Source organism: Apium graveolens, chromosome 1 (assembly GCF_009905375.1).
Source record: "Apium graveolens cultivar Ventura chromosome 1, ASM990537v1, whole genome shotgun sequence".
NCBI classification, from domain to species: domain Eukaryota; kingdom Viridiplantae; phylum Streptophyta; class Magnoliopsida; order Apiales; family Apiaceae; genus Apium; species Apium graveolens.
This window is the reverse complement of record NC_133647.1, coordinates 19,865,073-19,872,470: the sequence shown is the minus strand read 5'-3', so window position 1 is coordinate 19,872,470 and position 7,398 is coordinate 19,865,073.

Genomic DNA, 7,398 nt, shown 5'->3' with positions numbered 1-7,398 from the left:
TGATGATATTGATGAACATCTGGCTTTTCTGTCCAGGAGGTTTGCAAAGATGAAGTTCAGGAAAAATACAAAATTCACTAAGCCAAACAAAAACATGGTGGACAAATCCAAGTTCAAATGTTATAACTGTGGCATGAGTGGACACTTTGCAAGTGAGTGTAGGAAGCCAACCTCTGATAAAAAGAAATTTGAGCAAGTTGATTACAAAAAGAAGTATTTTGATTTGCTCAAACAAAAGGAAAGAGCTTTTCTCACTCAAGATGATTGGGCAGCAGATGGGGTCAATGAAGATGATGATGTGGAATATGTCAACCTAGCCTGATGGCTAATTCTGATGAAAATGAAACTAGTTCATCAAGCAACCAGGTAATTACTACTGATCTCTCTCAGCTTTCTAAACATGAATGCAATGAAGCCATAAATGATATGTCCAATGAATTATATCATTTGCGTGTTTCCCTTAAATTACTAGCTAAAGAAAATACTAGGATCAAAGAGAATAATGTGTTTTTAAGTGATAGGAATGCTGTGTTAGAGAATCAGGTAATTGTAATTGAGCTTGAAAAGATTAAACTTAAATGCTTGACTGTTGAGAGTGAACTAGAAGAAGCTGTTAAGAAAGTAGAAATTCTTTCTAAACAGTTAGAAAGTGAGCAAGAGGTAATCAAGGCCTGGAAAACATCTAGGGATGTTAGTGTTCAAATTGCCAAGGTTCAGGGAATTGAATCATTCTGTGAGGATGCCTGGAAGAAGAACAAAAAGGAGTTAGAATTAATTGATGGATTGTCAACGGATGTGGAATCAACGGATGATGAAAGTTATCCGTTGAAGGAAGAAAAGGAGCATCCGTTGAAGGCTCATCAATTAAAACAGGCAAGTAATTTTAAAAATAAAAACCTTAATAAGAAGAATGATTCAACTCTCAAGAACTTTGTCAAAGAAGGAGCTAGCACATCCAAAGATGTCAGTAAGGTGAATATAGGACACATGACTTTAGATCAGCTGAAAAATAGGCTTAAGTTGGTTGAGGATAAGAAGGAAACTAAAAGAAAATCTAAAAGAAATGGGAAGGTAGGGATTAATAAACATAACAATTACACACCTGACAGGTATGCTCCTAGAAAAAGCTGTGTGCATTGTAAAAGTGTTAATCACCTATCTGATAATTGCAAATCTGTTAAAAATGCTCCCATGCCTTCAAATCCCTCCATGCCTAACATGTCTATGTCACCTCTGCATGCTATGCCTGTTATGTCTCATCAGAATCCTCATGCACATTTTGCAAACATGCCATATATTAATAATCCTTATTTTACTGCATTTAGTATGCCTCACATGCCATACAATATGCCTATGTGGAATAACATGTTTGCACAATCTATGCCTTATCAATCAAATGTGCTAAATGATTCTGTGACTAACCCTATACTTCAACCAACCACGTCTGAGATCAAGGTTGACCCAAAGTTACCTAAATCAAAAGATGCAGGAGGAATAAAGTCTAGGAAAAAGACTAACAAGGCTGGACCCAAGGAAACTTGGGTACCAAAATCAACTTGATTGATTTTGTTGTGTGCAGGGACAAAGAAGGAATCTATGGTACTTGGACAGTGGTTGTTCAAGACACATGACAGGAGATTTCACCCTGCTCACAGAGTTTAAGGAGAGAGTTGGCCCTAGCATAACCTTTGGAGATGACAGCAAAGGATTCACTATGGGATATGGCTTGATTTCAAAAGGAAATGTCATCATTGATGAAGTTGCATTGGTTGATGGTCTCAAACACAACTTATTGAGCATCAGTCAACTATGTGACAGAGGGAATACTGTTTCCTTCAATTCTGAAGCCTGTATTGTCACAAGTAAAAAGGACAATAAAGTGGTTCTAACTGGAGTTAGAAAAGGAAATGTGTACTTAGATGACTTCAACTCTACAGATGCAGAATCCATTACTTGTCTTTTCAGTAAAGCAAGTGCAGTTGAAAGTTGGCTATAGCACAAGAAACTGTCCCATTTGAATTTCAAGACAATGAATGATCTAGTCAAAAAGGACTTAGTTAGAGGAATGCCTCTAGTGGAATTCACAAGGGATGGACTGTGTGATGCTTGCCAGAAAGGAAAGCAAAAGAAAGTATCATTCAGTAAGAAGCTTGAATCTGCAATTGATGAACCATTACAACTGCTACACATGGATCTTTTTGGACCAGTCAATGTATTATCAATTTCAAGGAAAAGATATTGCCTAGTGATTGTTGATGATTTATCTAAGTTTTCATGGGTCTATTTTCTTGGATCAAAGGATGAAGCTAGTGAAATCATTATCAATCATATCAAGCAAGTCAACAATCATCCTGATTTCAAAGTAAGGAATATTAGGAGTGACAATGGAACTGAGTTCAAGAATTCAACCATGAATTTGTTCTGTGAAGAAAGTGGGATCATGCATGAGTTCTCAGCTCCAAGGACCCCACAACAAAATGGTGTGGTGGAAAGGAAGAACAGATCACTAATTGAAGCTGCAAGGACAATGCTTGAAGAGTCAAAACTCCCAACTTACTTTTGGGCTGAGGCCGTTAACTGTGCATGTTACACTCAGAATATTTCTCTAATCAATCAGGCAAAAGGCATGACTCCCTATCAATTACTCAAGAGAAGAAAACCAACTTTAAACTTTCTGCATGTCTTTGGTTGCAAATGTTACATCTTAAGGAATCAATCTGATCACAAAGGGAAGTTTGATGCAAAGGCTGATGAAGGAATATTTGTTGGTTATTCTGCTGGAAAATCTTATAGGGTCTACAATCTAAGAACCAACATTGTCATGGAATCTGTGCATGTTGTGTTTGATGATAAAAAGATTGATGGACTAACAGATGAGGGACATCATGAAGAACTCAAATTTGACAACATTGAGATATATTGTGATGATAGTGAAGATGAGAATGATGAAGAAGGCATCTCAAGAAGAATTCAGAATCTGCCCTTGGATAATACACAAAATGCTGCATCCGTTGAAAGTCATAATTCAGCTTCCGTTGAAGGAAGCAATGCAGCATCCATTGAAAGACAAAGTGCATCATCCGTTGAAGTCCATAATGAAGCATCCGTTGATCACAGTCTATCAACGGATAATCAATTCACTTCATCAGTTGATAGAACTCCCAATTCCTTTCAAAGGATCAGCAACTCAGGGGGAGTTTCAACCAATCAACATTCTATCTCACATCATGACAATACTGAGGCAACCTCATCTAGAGCTAATCTACCACCTCAAAGGAAATGGACCAAGAATCACCCTTTTGAACTAATCATTGGTGATGCTACATCTAAAGTGCAAACTAGAAGGGCTACTCAAGATGAATGTCTGTACAGTAGCTTTCTATCATAGGAGGAACCTAAGAGAGTGGAAGAAGCTCTATTAGATCCATATTGGATTTTAGCAATGCAAGAGGAGCTAAACCAATTTGAAAGAAACAAAGTGTGGAAGCTGGTACCCAAGCCAAAGAACAAGAGCTCTATTGACACAAAATGGGTATTCAGAAATAAGATGGATGAAAATGGCATTGTCATAAGGAATAAAGCCAGATTGGTTGCTAAAGGCTACTCTCAACAAGAGGGAATAGATTTTGATGAAACATTTGCTCCAGTTTCCAGACTTGAGGCCATCAGAATCTTTCTAGCCTATGCAGCTAATGCCAATTTCAAAGTCTATCAAATGGATGTCAAGAGTGCATTTCTAAATGGGGAATTGGAGGAAGAAGTCTATGTAAGCCAACCTCCAGGATTTGAAGATCCAAATTTTCCAGACTATGTGTATTATCTGTTGAAAGCACTCTATGGACTAAAGCAAGCACCTAGAGCCTGGTATGAGACTTTGTCAAAATTCCTTCTAGATAATCACTTCAAAAGAGGTACCGTTGACAAAACTCTCTTCTTTAGAAATGTTAATGGCTCTAAGATACTTGTATAAATTTATGTAGATGATATTATATTTGGATCTACAGATGATAAGCTTTGTAAAAAGTTTGCTAAATTAATGCAAAGTAAATATGAAATGAGCATGATGGGAGAGCTAACTTATTTTCTTGGTTTACAAATTAAACAAGTTAGTGGTGGAATCTTCATTAGTCAAACTAAATATATTTATGATCTTTTAAAGAAGTTTGACTTAATGAATTGCTCATCTGCAAAAACTCCCATGGCCACTGCCACTAAGCTTGAATTAAACAAGGCTGAAAAGTCTGTGGATATTACAAGTTATAGAGGCATGGTTGGCTCACTTTTATATTTAACTGCTAGTAGACCTGATATAATGTTTTCTACATGTCTCTGTGCTAGATTTCAAGTTGACCCTAAAGAATCTCACTTAGTGGCTATTAAAAGAATTTTCAGATATCTCAAAGGGACTCCAAATCTAGGAATTTGGTACCCTAGAGAGTCTGGTTTTGATCTAATTGGCTACTCAGATGCAGATTATGCAGGCTGCAAAATAGACAGGAAAAGTACAACAGGCACCTGTCAATTTCTAGGGAACAAGCTTGTGTCATGGTTCAGCAAGAAGCAAAATTCTGTTTCCACATCAACAGCTGAAGCTGAGTACATTGCTGCTGGTAGTTGCTATGCACAGATACTATGGATGAGGAATCAACTATTTGACTATGGTCTGACTGTTGACAAAATTCCAATATTCTGTGACAACGCAAGTGCCATTGCCATTATTGAAAATCCAGTGCAGCACTCAAGAACCAAGCACATTGATATCAAGTACCACTTTATTAGGGAACATGTGATGAAAGGTACAGTGGAACTTCATTTTGTTCCAAGTGAAGAACAGATTGCAGACATATTTACCAAGCCACTTGATGAATCAACATTCACAAGATTAGTAAGTGAGCTAGGTATGCTTAATTATTCATAATTCATGTCATCTATGTAATCTGCCTTGAAGCCTGAAATGAATTTGCTGCAAGAACAAAGTTGGCTTTAATTAAGACTTATCCTATCAACGGATATTCCCTATCCGTTGAAAGCCAAAATTGTTCTATCAACGGATGTTCATTATCCGTTGAAAGACAAATACATTTCTGGTAATTTTATCCTTCAACGGATAAAATGGTGTTGATCATCAACGGATAACTATTTACCTTATCCGTTGAAGTGTCACATCAGTTACTATAAGTGAGTCACAGCTGTTGATTCTTTTACTCAACCGTTGATACAGATATACAGTGTTGTATGTATTGTATTTAAGGTAGTTTTCAGAATTTCTACAGTTTTATTTACTCTTGAACGGCTGTAACTTACTTAAAAGTATCATTTAATCATTTTATTTACGTTTTAATTCAAGAAAGTATAAAAGCCTATTGAACTCTTATTTTCACTTTACGCTTTCTTGCAATTCTTATTCTCCTTCTCTCCCAAAATTCTCAAGTTTTTCTCTGCAACCTCTACTCACAACAATGGCACCAGTAGTCAAAATTATGTCTCAAACAGGATTTGTTTATGAAAAGAATAATTTCGTAGCCTTGGTTGAAAAGAATGAAGCCCATTCTGATTATCACAAGATGATGGACTTCATCAAAAACTGCAAACTAAGCTATGCAATGCTGGAAGCCCCAACCATCTACTGTGAGGTGATTGAGGAGATTTGGACAACTGCAGAGTTCAACTCCACAGATATGACTATTGCCTTCTCTCTCAAAGGTAAGGACTATTGCATTAACTGTGATGATATACAATCTTGCTTTAAGTTGCCTGAGAATAATGCCATGACACCACACACTGATAAAGACGTATTTGCTATGCTAGATTCCATATGCTATGCTTTTTATTCTGCTAGTTTAGGTAGTATTAGAAGGAAAGGCCTTAGGAAAGAATGGAGTTTTCTTGGAGATGCCTTCATTAAGGTTTTCTCTGGGAAGATTAGCAATTTTGATGCCATAACTTCATCTCTTGTTAATATGCTCTATATGCTAGTTTCTGATAGGTACTTTAATTTTAGCAACTGTGTTATGCTAGAATTAGGTTCCAGATTAGGTAACAAAGCTAATAGACCACATAACATCTACTATGCTAGATTCTTTATGTTATTGGCTAACCATGTTGCTGAAGGATTGGTTATATCAAATGAGAATAATAAACTCAAATGCTGGGCACAAGAGAAAAGGGTCCTTGCAGACCTTGTGAGGATGAACCTCAACAGCCAGGTGCCATTGGTATATTTGCCAATCATGAATGCACCACAGGTAAGTGAGGTAAACACTTCTATAACTCCTACTATTTCCAACCCCACTGTTTCTTTGCCTTCTAGTGTGGCCATGGAATCTGTGTCTTTGTCCAAACAGGTTCCTGCCAAAGCCACCAAAACCAAAGTTTCAAAACTCAAGTCAAAGAAACCTACCTCTGTTGTTTCTCAAAAGACAACAGTTGTAACAACTACCGTAAACCCTGAAGGGAGTGAACAGGGTGTGAGTGGTGAGGGGAGGGGTGAACATCAAGAAATCCCCCAGGATAAGGTGGGAGAGGTGAGTGGTACCCAAGCCAGCCAAGCCACAGTCTCTCAAAAGACTGTGGTGGTTCAAAAGGAGTCCAACACATCCCTAGTTGCATCCTCCCAAAAGGATGTAACTATTGAAAATAGTCCCCAACCAGGGACACAGAACAAAAGAGGGAGGGACACCGAAGCCACACATTCACCAATTAAAGCCTTTTCAAGGAAGAAGAAGGCCAAGACCCTAGTTTCCACACAAGGGACACACACAGCACAGATACATCCACCTGTATCTGAGCCTTCACAAATTCAGCTTGATGTGATTCCAGCAAATGTGGAATCACAGCCCCATTCTCTCATAATAGAAACACACCAATCATCAAACTCTCCATCACCCTCTCTGGATGTGGATATGATATTCACATCAATTCCTGATTCTCCCTCATTAAAAATCAGGGAGGAGCCCCACTCAAAACCTGATGATCATCATCTTTTAGATGATTTGTTGGATCATCAACCAATTCTTTCAGATGTAGTTGCAGAATCTGTGTCACCTCACTTAAAATCAATTCACACAGATTCAACAATTATGTCACTTTCTATATCTACATATTTTCCTTCTTCAACGGATATCTCTCATCCGTTGACAAGTGGTTGTTCTTCAACGGATAAGCTTAACAGCAGTTATCCATTGATACCATCAGTTTCCACTTCAACGGATACTCCCTATCCGTTGATGGTCTCTATACACATAACAGAAACAATTCCTACTGTAGAGGACATGGCTACTGTACAATCACTTTTAGGTTTGAGGGAAGGGAGTGATCTTTTGAGTGAGAGGTTGAGTTGCTCCCAGGCAAAAGGAGAGGTTGAGAGTCACCATATGCATGCTATTTCTTCTAGCAGGC